This window comes from Elephantulus edwardii, unplaced genomic scaffold (assembly GCF_000299155.1).
Source record: "Elephantulus edwardii isolate Elephantulus edwardi_28Jun2011 unplaced genomic scaffold, EleEdw1.0 scaffold00022, whole genome shotgun sequence".
Classification (NCBI taxonomy): Eukaryota; Metazoa; Chordata; class Mammalia; order Macroscelidea; family Macroscelididae; genus Elephantulus; species Elephantulus edwardii.
In genome coordinates, this window is record NW_006399772.1 from 14161734 (window position 1) to 14174036 (window position 12303).

The following is a 12303-nucleotide window of genomic DNA, read 5'->3' on the forward strand; positions in this document are numbered from 1 at the left end:
TTACCCCAGTCACTGAATCAATCCACCTCATAGAGGGTCTTCCCCTCCTGCACTGTCCCTCCACTCTGCCCAGCATGATGTCCCTCTCCAAAGACCTGTCCCTCCTTACACCATGTCCAAAGTATGTCAGGCGAAGCCCCAGAATCCTTGCCTCCAAGGAGTAGCCTGGTTTAACCCTCTCTAGGATGAATCTATTTGTTTTCTTGGCAGTCCATGGTACATTCAGTACTTCAGTACTCTTCTCCAGCACCACAGCTCAAAAGCGTCAATTCTCCTTCTATCCTCCCTAGTCATTGTCCAACTCTCTGATGCATAACAAGTGATTGCAAAAACCATGGCCTGTATCAGGTGCACCTTAGTCTCCAGAGAGACACCATTGCTCTTGAGGCCTATAGATACTGAAGGGGGAAAGTGCCTTCCCTCAGAACCAACAAACAGAGGGAGAGAGCCTTCCCCTAGAGCTGTCACCCCAAACTTGGACTTCTCACCTCCTAAAAAGTGAGAGGATAAATATCTGTTTGGCGAAGCTATCCACTTGTAGTATCTGTTACAGCAGCACTAGATAACTAAAATAGCATCCCATATCCAAAATAAACAGGAATTTTGTACAGATGAGGCAAATCTTGATAAAAACCATAAAACATGCTAGACCAGTCCAAAGGAGCTAAAGTTGGCCTATAATTTTGAAACAGACTTTTTCCACAAGAGAAGGGGATCTCCCCAGCCCTTCAGAATATAGTCTTCAACAAAGAGTCTTTGTGTGCATAATGAATTACTGATGGTACTATTGGATAAAATACCATGGACACGACAATAAGATTTGTATTTAGGGCTTCATTTAATAATGAATTTTAGAGGGCAGAGAAACTCAAAGTATTGGACTATTTTATCTTTAGATTAAAACAAGGAATTATCTGAAACTATGACAGTCTCATTTATATACTGTCCCTTTGAGACCATAACATGCTAGATTGCAATATTTAAGCAGCATTTCCCTGACTTATATCATCATTTGTTTACTTCTTTCATGTAGCTGATTTTTCATTATCATGCCAGTTTTACTTTTTTATACATAATAGGCAATTTCAAAGCAGAATACCAACTCCAGTTTCTGTATTCATTATGGGAATTATCCAATTTTTTTTTCTTAGGCATTGACAGGACCTGCAATATACTAACCCTTTGGAAGAGCCCCTATCAACTTTGATTAGAAATGAAAGGCTGTGGTTTTCCCTTGGTAGCTAATTAGTTTTATTCATATAGCCACCTTTTGTCCGTGAAACCAGAAAAGAAAAGAAATATGTTTGAACCCATGTAAAGGCAGGGTGAACACTTCCTGTAAATACATTATTTCCTGGCTTCTGTTAATGGAATATTAGATAAAGGGTTAGAAGTATATCCCCCTGAAAGTGTATTACCTCTATTTCTTTAAAAATGTTTTGAATCTAAATTCTGACATGAATTAGATTAGCTAAATTAGACTCCATTCTTTTGTGTCAGTTTCAGTTTTCATTTTCTAAGGACATCATTATTAAATAAAACCAATATGTAATACCTAAGAAGGAAGAGAAATTTCCAGAGCAGGCAGCAATGTGTTCTCTCCATCTCTCTCATTTATTACCAAATGTGGAGTAGCATTGATTCTACGGCCTGACAGACCTCTACACCCACTACCTATTCATCTTTCTTTCAAAAGGGTAAAAAAATCTCACATATATGCTGGTACTGCTACTGACATAATGCATGAGGAAAATAAATCAAAGTGTGTGAAAATATATATACCTTTGCAAGTGTGTTTGTGTGCAAGAAATCAAGCCATTTCTGACTAACAGTTGGCTAGAGTTTTTCAAGGGTGGGGGATCCCAGAATATCAACATTTCTCTCCATCAAAACTAGTTACCGTTGTGTTGACTGAGGCTTGCAGAGACTCCACGTGTGGGATAGGAGACCTGTGCTCCATGGAGTTTTGAACGACTCATTTTTTAGAAGAGATTGCCAGCCCTTTCTTTGGAGGCACCTTGGGGTGAACTCTAGTCTTCAGCTGGTAGTCACACACATTAACTGTTTACACCCCCCAGGGACTCCAACACTTCCCCAAGGAGCCTTAAAATGGCTGGGTTATTTAAAAAGACTCAGACAAATCTAAGGAAACTCTGGTGTCCTCACTCTCTGGGAGCCATACTGCTGACCAAAGTCAGTGCCTCTTTGGCAGTTTGAACCCACCACCTGTTTCAAGGGAGAAAAATGGGCAATCTCCTCCCATGCAACGTACAGACTCCAAAAACCCACTAGAGAGTCAGCTATGAATGGATCCTGACTTCATTCACAGCAATGAGTTAGAGATAAAAGGAAGCTTGGAAGATAGTCTGAGCCAACCGTCTTGAGTCATACTCCAACTACTATTGACAGATCAGAAGTTATTCTTTGAAATTCAAGCTGATAAGAAGGTATTCTTTTCTAGAAATTGGCTAATAGGGCACTATGCTGGCAACTTAATTCTGATTTATAATACGACATATTCGAGAAATTCTGTTATTTTCTTCAAACCTTCATGCATTACTATACCTTCAAATTTCTTTCCTGATTTAAGAGGAGAATAAAAACAACCAGTCACTGGCCTCTGCAAAACAGCACTTTGTGTGTTTGATGACAGTATTTTCACTGACCCCAGTCTTTTCATCTGCACTTACAATGCTAGCAGATTCATGGGTTTTATTAGTCAGTGAGTTTCTCCATCGGTAGTAAATGTTCCTGTTTCATTTAAAAGGAGATGGACTATCTTTTGAGCTGAAGTAAAGTTGCTGAAAGGGTTACATTTGACTCTTAGCTGTCAAACATTAAGAACTGATTTTTTTCCCCCCTCACTCTCGGATTATCTTTCAGTTTGGAGTCTCTGAAGTTCTTTCTCTTTTCCTCATTAAGTCGGGTTACCTTTGTGCATCTTCCTTATTTTGCAACAAGAAAGAAAACAATCCAAAACCACAGCCAACATGTCTTTAATAATATTTTTTGAAAAGAGCAGTTTCCTTTTGGTCTAGGGGAGTAGTTTTGAGGAAAGTCTCCTTGACAAGCTTAAATCTTGTAGTTGCCTCTCTACCCAAAGCTGAGTGGCACCACCTTCTATTAACATACTAGAGTTCTGAACTTGTGTCAAAGTGACCTGTTCGATGAATGCGAAGGGAAATTTTAGCCATTTTAGACTTTAACTGAATTACTGCTGGGCTTGCTCTAAATAACAGATTCTTAACTTTCCATTCCCACTCCCTCTTTACAGGATGTGTTGAATTAAAATATTTTCCCTTGACACAGTTCAGATCAGGAAAGCTAGCACTCCACTACTGCAGGCGTCACAAGACACAGAACATACACTAACGGAGTACACTAGGTGACTCCAGATGTTGCCTCTCCACAACATTTAACTCTGCTGAGAGCTTCCAGGTGCCACGTGAATGACTCCTGTAAGACCCTCCAGAGAGCAGCAGTGTTGAAAGGGCATGATCCTTGATAACAAAGAGCCTTATCTGAAGACTGCCAACGTTAAAGCTGTAGAACATGTTTCTGAAATTGCTGTGATGTGCATGGGCTCAACCATTTTCATCTATGAATCCTTCACACAAGGCCCAAAGTCATACTGAAGAAACTATTGCTCAAGTGCTTAATTTTCCTAATCTTTCCCATATAGGCCAATCCCAGATGATGTCCTCCTTCTTCATAAATAAAGATAATGATCTTTCCCTTTCGATCGGTTAAGTTTTAAAAACTACATACACCCTTATCAATAAATTTGATGTCCTTTCCCCACCCCCAGAGCCTAGCACGGCCATGTCTTTCTATCCTTCCCTTTGCAAAGTATTTTTCCTAATAAACTGCCTTCTTTTCTTAAATAGAAAAGCCTAGACTCCTGTTTCGCTATTCTTACTAAACAGGATAAAGAAATAATCCACTTTGAAGGAGTGTATTTGAGACATTTTCTTGGTGATAATATTTAGGGAGTAGTTCAGCAACAATGTGATCATTTGAGAGCAGCAGTGGATACAGGACAGTTCTGATTCTAACATCATCATCTTTCCTTTCATGGAGCAGGGGCTGAAAGAAGGAGGTGAGGTGCATGGAACATCTTTAAGTCGTTCATTTTACACAATTTTCCCCAAATCAGAAGAAAACATCTATTTTTTTCCTAAAGGAGAGACAAGTCAACAGTTTTCAAAAGTTAGCAGTTGTCCCAATTTCTAACAGAAGTCCACTATAAATATTACCATGGAGCTCTTACTAGGTAAGAAACGGCTCTGCAATCCCAAAGCCATGAGGTTCAAATCTACCAGTTGCTCAATAGGAAAAGGCTGGATAATCTCCTCTTATTCAATTATCTGCCTCTGAAAATTATTGGAGGGTCAGCTATGGGTCATTTCTACTTGACAGCACAACCAGAAATGCACAATCTGATGAGAATAAAATTGATACATGAGACCGTCTAAAGAATAAATCCATTTATGCATAAAAAACTTTTCCCAACAGGGTGAAAAGAAAACCTACAGACTGGGAACAAACATTTGGTAATACCATCTCAGATAAGAGCCTTATAACAAAAATTTACAGAATACTCTTGGGCCTCCTCCAAAAGAAAATTTTGTAATTGATAACCCAGTTACAAAATGGGCAAAAGACATGGAAAGAATTTTCAGAAGAAGATATTTGAATGGCAAATAGACACGTTAAGAAATGCTCCAAACCACCGGCAATAAGAGATGCAAATCAAAACCACAGTGAGGTACCATCTCACTCCAGTAACACTGGCAAAGTTTAACAGAGCAGCAAGTAATAAATGTTGCAGAAGATGCGGTGAAAAAGGAACTTTTATACGTTGTTGGTGGGATTGTAAAATGGTACAACCATCCTGGAAGGCAGTTTGGCAATTCCTCAAAAAGCTGAACATAGAAATCCCATATGACCCAGCTATTACACTACTTAAAATATACCCTGAGAAAATAAGAACTGAGGCACAAATGGAGATTTGTATGCCAATGTTCATAGCAGGATTATTCACCATTGCAAGAACATAGAAACAGCGCAAATGTCCAACCACAAACTAATGGATTGAGAGACTATGGTGCATTCACACAATGGAATACTATACAGCATGAAGGAGCAATAATTTTGTAAATGATTACCTAACGTGGGAGGGACTGAAGAGCATTATACTGAGTGAACTCAGTCCCTCAAGGATAAATATTGTATCAAACCATTATTGTAGAATGAATATAAGGATCCAAGAGGGGTGGGAGAGGCTGGAATCAGAGGGAGGAGGATGTGCAGGGGGAGATGGGAATTAATCATGGGGTTGTACAACTTGATGTGTGGAGGGTGAGGGAAACTGAAATAATTTGTTCTTGAAAACAATGTATTCAAATTTTATAAATAAACTAGTAGAAATTAAAATTAAAAAATAAATATTCCTAGGTAGTTCTGGTGGCATGGTCTGGAGGGAGTTGAATTGCCAACCCAAAGGCTGTGCCTCTCTGGTGGTTCAAATCTGCAGTGGCTGCCCTGGAGAACAATGGACAACCACCTGTGCAATTTTTAGCCTTGGAAACGCAGCAAAGGGTCAGCTATGAATCACTTCTGACTCAATGCAATAATTCTGTTACTGTCAGATCGCTTCAAACTCGTGGTCACCCCATGTTTGTAGAGCAGAACTGCAACACAGAGAGTTTTCAATATGGACAATTTCCACCTGTGGGATTAACCACCTCTAAAAACCCACTGGAGGATCAGCTATGGGTTGGTTTCAACCTGACAGTATACAACAACATGACCTTTCAGATATGGGCCACCAGACCTGTTTTCCCAGGAACCTTTGGCTCTGTTTGAACTGCCAACCTTTTGGCTAACAGCCAACTGCTTAACTTTTTGCATCACCCAAAAGGGACTCCGTTGTATATGTTGCTTATAGGGATACCTATCTCATTTCTTAGAAAACTCTGGTCAACTGTAGTCATTGCTACTGTTGGTTTTCCTCTACAAACTCTTTGTTTTTCTGAAAGAGCTTTTCTTTTTTTTTACCTGCTACTTTACTTTTATTGTTACGTTATTTTGAACAGAAATTAAATTTAAGGTAATTTAGACTACTTGTTTCCTCAACCATCATTTACTTCTTCACTAGTAATTTGCTGCCTTCTATGCAAATGAAACTTGAACACTTGATTGGATACCTGTAAGTCCATGTGGCTTGTAAGGCTATATGATGAATGTTGAATGTAGCCTCGTTATAGCTGTTCTAGTGCCCTTGTCAATGAGAGTTCTGGATATTAACACATAAATTAACTCTAACCAATGAAACATAAGGGATTTTCATCCAAAGGACTTTAAAGGTTTCCTTTCTAATATATATAGAGAGAAACATTCATAAACCTGAATTTATTCTCTCATTTTTAGTGTAGTCATATGCTTGTGGGACCCCTGAAACTGAGTCGTTCATCTTGAGGGAATATAGATCCAATTTATCATTCTGATGATGGAAGAGTAGAAATATGGAAAGAAAATGAATCCTTGATGACTTTATTGTGTTGTTCAATTAAGAGTGAACCAGTCTCAGAAATGGCCCCAGAGTCCCTGAGTGGAGCAAATGGCTAAGCATCCAGCTCTTGGTGACATCCTATTAAGTGTTATGCCACTGTCCAAAAGATCAACAGTTCTAATCCACCAGCTACTCCATGGGAGAAAGAGGGAACTGTTTTCTTCTACAAGGATTTACAAACTGAGAAATTCAATGAAGGGTCATTATGAATTGGAACCAATCATAGATCAGGGGTTGTTTATGTTTCTTGGTATTAATCAGAAGGTAAATGGTCAAAAAGTTATATTATCCCAAAAACACCTCAGAAGAAATATCTGTGAGCTTATATTTGAAAAGTTATAGCTCTAAAAATTTTCTTGAAGATAATTCTGATCTATAACACATCAAATCACCACAAGTTGGAATCTGCTCAATGGTGCCTGATTGGGGGGGTGTGTGTGTGTGTGTGGCTTTTTTGTTTTGTTTTTATCTTTTTCAATGCTCCAGATTTCTTGTTATGTAGGGCATTACAATCTTTATTACTCTAAATACTTTCAATTAGATTTTCTGTTACTTTTAGACTAATCTATAAAAAGACTTTTTTTTAAAAAAAGCAAACTAAATATAAAGTAAATAGAAATAATAAAGTGCATATTAATGCATTTTTGTGGCTGTGGTTGTAGCATGGATGTTAAAAGAATAATTCTAGAACACTCATAATGTCCTAGATATCTAGATACCCTCTTAGTTTCTTCCTTAACAACAAAGATTGGTATTTAATATACAAGCAAATTGACCTACAAAGAAATTGAACTTACTCAAAATGACACAACTTAGAAGTAAGAGTAAGGACTAAGGCTGCCTGATTCTGAGCCTCTTCTTTGTTCACTGGTTTATTTCCAAGTGAAATATTCACCTCTTCAAAGATTTTGTTAGTAGATATAAAAAAAGACCAAAATGCTAATTTTGGCAAATGTGTTTTCCCAGGTCAATATGCCAATAAAGAGTAAACTAGTGTTTGCTTTAAGTAGGTCATGCTTCTAAATCATGGTCAGTTTCCAGACAGTGTGAACCAGACACAGTCTTGCATGCTCGAAGTTTCCATAAAGGTAAGAGTATGCCACATGTCAGCCCAGAGCTCACGTTCCATCGACACGGCCACAGTATGCCTGCGACCCACAATCACTTAGAAGCTCTTACTGGCCTGCAGTTCCTGAGGGCCCCAAGGGGGCTGTTGGTAGAAATTTCTAGAACCCAGTCAGGCCAAGAATTTTCAAGAATATTTTCTTTTTTTTTTTTTTTAATTGTATACTAATGAAGGAATTCTTTTCTTTTTTTTTTTTTTCTCTCTCGTCGGAGGGGGAAGCGAGCTGGCGGGGAGGGGTGGGAAGGGAGAAAATTGCGGCAATGAATGAATGGAAATCCAAAACCTCTGTAAAAAAAATAAAAATTAAAAAAATTATAAAAAAAAAGATTATTTTCTTAAGGCATCAACAGTCACAGAGTTCCTGCTTAAAGAAATGTTCTCAATAATGCCGAAACCACATAAAGTGAAGGCTCATTTCTTGGAACTACAAGTTAAAGCATTAATGAAAGATGCTGCTTAAGGTCAATTAGCATTCCCTCTGACAAAGTTTGAATGATAACAAAGCCAGAGGTGTCGCCCAGCTGCCAACTCGGCTGTGCTCTCAATATGGGAAGTACATGGTTCTCTTCTTAGAATATTGGGAGAATTTTTTTATTCGCTTGCAAAGAGCAAAGGACAAAAATACCAAGAAGAGGTTAAATGTTTCTCCTCTATCAGCTGCAGATGTGTGTTAATATAGGATACAAGTTCTCTAGTATTTATTCTTGGCAATTGACTATGCACGTATGTTATTAAGTCCTGGACAGGAAGGCCTGTAGAATGCTGGGCATTTGATTAAAACTTTATGCATAATATCTATCTCAGTTATGCAGTGCTCTAAGTGGGTGTTTGGAAAATAAAACAAACCACAAACCAAAACCAGACATTGGCTTATTTACCTTCCTGGAGGTTAAAAGCCCCAGGTGAGATCTCACATTGTTGATTCTTCTATTATTGTAGCTCTGAGCATTACTTGATTCCTTCCACAGATGGTTCTTACATGCTATCTGTCTTCCCCGCTCTTTTTGTAACTCAGATGAGATTAGGTTTAGGACATACTTCATACCTGGATACCTCATTAACAACGAAGAAAACCTCTCTCCAAATACTTACATCCTTATGAGCAAGTTAAAGAATTTCTCTTAGAAATATAATTAGGCTTTTTCACAATGGGTTTGTCACCAGAATAAAGGTGTTGGTGAATATCATCACAAAAACTAAGCCAAAATAACAAAGGAGAAGATCCTTATCAACATGGTTGTCCCTGAACGTGTAGATTCAGGCAAGTCCACCACAACTGGCCACCTGATCTACAGATGTGGTGGGACTGACAAAAGAAGCATTGAGAAATTCGAGACGGAAGTGACTAAAATGCAAAAGGGCTCCTTCAAATCCACCTGGGTCTTTGATAAACTGAAAGCTGAACTTAAGCGTGGCATCACCATTAATATGTCCCTGTGGAAAATTGAGACCAGCAAGTCCCATGTGACCACCATTGATGCCCCAGGATACAGACTTTATAAAAAACACGATTACAGGAACATCATAGGCTGACTGTACGGCCCTGATTGTTGCTGCTGGTGTTGGTGGATTTGAGGCTGGACTCTCAAAGAATGGGCAGAACTGTGAGCACACACTTTTGACTTAGACAGAAGTTGGTGTGAAGCAACTAACTGTTGGTGTCAACAAAATGGATTCTGCCAAGCCACCCTCCAGCCAGAAGAGTTATGAGGAAATCGTTAAGGAAGTTAGCACCTACATCAAGAAAATTGGCTACAACTCTGACACAGTAGTAGCCTTTGTGCCAATTTCTGGTTGGAATGGTGACAATGTGCTGGTGCCAAGCGAACATATTCAAAGGATGGAAAGTCACCCAGAAGGATGGCAGTGCCAGTGGAACCACACTGCCTGAAGCTTTGGATTGCATCCTGCCACCAACTCCTTCAACTGATAAGCCGTTGTGTCTGTCTCTCCAGAATGCCTACAGGATTGATGGTATTGATGCCGTCTCTGTGCGTAGAGTGGAGGCTTGTGTTCTCAAGCCTGGCAAAGTGGTCATATTTGTTCCATTCAGTGTTACCACTGAAGTAAAATCTGTTGAAATGCACCGTGAGGCTTACAGAGAAGCTCTGCCTGGTCATAACGTTGGCTTTAAAGTTAAGAAAGTCTCTGCAAAAGATGTTCGACATGGTGATGTGGCTGGTGATAGTAAAAATGACCCACCAATGGAAGCAGCTGGCTTCACTGCACAGGTGAGTGTCTTAACCCATCCGGGCCTCATCAGTGCTGGTTATGCACCTGTGCTGGATTGCAACACTGATCACATTGCTTTCTTGTTTGTTGAGCTCAAAGCAAAGATTGATCGCTGTTCTGGTAAGAAGTTGGAAGATCGCCCTAAATTGTTGGAGTCTGATGTTGATCTGATCCTGGCAAGCCCATGCATATGGACAGCTTCTTTGGGCCATTATGTCTATGACATAAGAAAAACTATTACTGTGGATGTTATCAAAGCAGTGGACAAGGAGGCTGCTGGAGCTGGCAAGGTCACCCCGTCTGCACAGAAAGCTCAGAAGGCTGAATGAATATTACCCACAACACCTGCTACCCCAGTCTTAATGGTAGTGGAAGAATGGTCTCCGAAGTTTAATAGTAAAAGACTGGTTAATGAGAACTATGCATCATAAAACCTTCAGAAGGAAAAGACTTTTCTTTTTCGTGTAACAGTTTTAAGTTATTAGTTTTTAAAACCAGTACTTTTTGAAACGGAAACAACTTGACCAAAATTTTGTCACAGAATTTTGAGATTCATTAAAGTGACCTTTAATGAGAAGAAAAGAATGAAAATAATTAGTACACACCCTGTCTGACAGCAAATATATACCATTTTAGAAGTGACATTTACTTCCTAAACAACATGCCTCTGGAAACTCTATGATCTTTGAGAAATGACAATACAGTTATAGAAAGGCTCCAGGTCTTTTGTTTATAGGGTTGCTAGGAGTCGTGTTCAACTCAACAGCAATCATCATCATCATCAACAACAAAAACACTGCTTTATGTTCGATGTATAAAACAAAACAAAAGTCAATACTGTCAAGTATTTTCCAATTCATAGGAAACTTGGTGGAGCGATTGATTAAGCAATGGACTGCTAGCCACTAGAAGAAAGGTAGTTTGAATCCACCATTCTGTAGGAGAACATGGAGCAGTTTTCTTTCATGATTTTCAGCCTTGGAAATACTGTGATATTGTTCTGCTCTACGCTACAGGGTCTCTGTGAGTATGAGCCCATATAATCTTGTTGTCTTGTTGTTTGCCAGAGTCGGAACTAACCCATAGTGCATTTTCAGGGGCAGTTGATCGCACAGAAAGGAGATTACCCATTCTCTCCCGTGGAACCGCTGGTGGTCTCAAACGGTGTGCCTTAGGGATTGCAGTACAGCTATAACCAAAAAAATTAAATGTCATTGAGTCACTTCCAATTCCTAGAAACCTGCTTGCTCTTGGGTGTCTGAGGCTGTAGACCTTTTAGGGAGGATACTGTCCAATTACCTCCCATAAAACAACTAGCAGATTAAAACAATCAAACTGTTGGTCAACACGCCAACACATAATACACAGTGCCACCAGACAGTTTGAATCCTCCAGCTGCTCCACTAAAAGACAGATGGAAAATCTTCTAGGTGATTCACAGCCTCTGAAAACTCACTGGTGGGTCCACTATGAGTTGATACCAACTCATCCACAATTAATTTGAGTTTTTTTTAAAAGTCTAATCAGTTGTAACTCATAGCAACCCTCTCTGAGATACCCAAGTCTGTAAGTCTTTATAGGAAGAGACTGCCCATCCTTCTATGGAGCCACTGGTGGATTCGAACCATCAATCTTTTGGTTAGCAGTCCAACAAGTAATGCTACACAATGACTTTTTTCATCACATTTGTCAATCTCAGCATAACTTTATGGTTAATATAGAGAAATCAAAGATGAATAATTATGTTGGTAGATCTTCAGTTGATCAAATGATCTAAGAAGAAGTTTCTCATAATTTAATTTGTCGTGATCATATGAAAGAGAACTTTTATAGGTCTGTCCATTAAATTAAAAATAACAATTGAAAGGAGGACCCATTTAGTGTTATAATAACATCCATCTAGTTTAAAATTAGGAACATCCATCTAGTTTAAAATTAGGAAAGGTGTGAATCAGGGTTGTTTCCTTTCTCCCTGATCTATTCAATCTATATACTAAATGAATGACTCAAGAATCTGGATTCCATGAAGAAAAATGTGGCATCAGGATTGGAGGAAGATTCATCAATAACCTTTGTTACATGGATGTGGAACCTTGTTTGCGGAAAGTGAAGAGAACTTGAAATACTTGCTGTAGCTCTCAGTATGTATTGCTCAATGTAAAAAAAAAATAATTTGTTTTTGCAAAATTCAGAGGATTTTGGACTTAATGAATTTCAAAAATAAATTATCTAGATGAAAAGTTTATTGCCATTTAGTCAGTTTTGATTTATAACAACATGCCATCATGTATCCAAGGATGTAAATCTTAAAAGCAGGAGTCTGCCCTTTGTATCCTTAAGAGAGGGTGGTGGATTCAAGTCACCATCCTTT

The 12303-nt window shown here is 38.8% G+C and overlaps 1 pseudogene; it reads left to right on the forward strand.

Moving 5' to 3' along the window:
• Positions 1–8918: 8918 nt before the first annotated feature.
• On the forward strand, positions 8919–10261 carry LOC102869927 (annotated as a pseudogene).
• The last annotated feature ends 2042 nt before the right edge of the window (positions 10262–12303 follow it).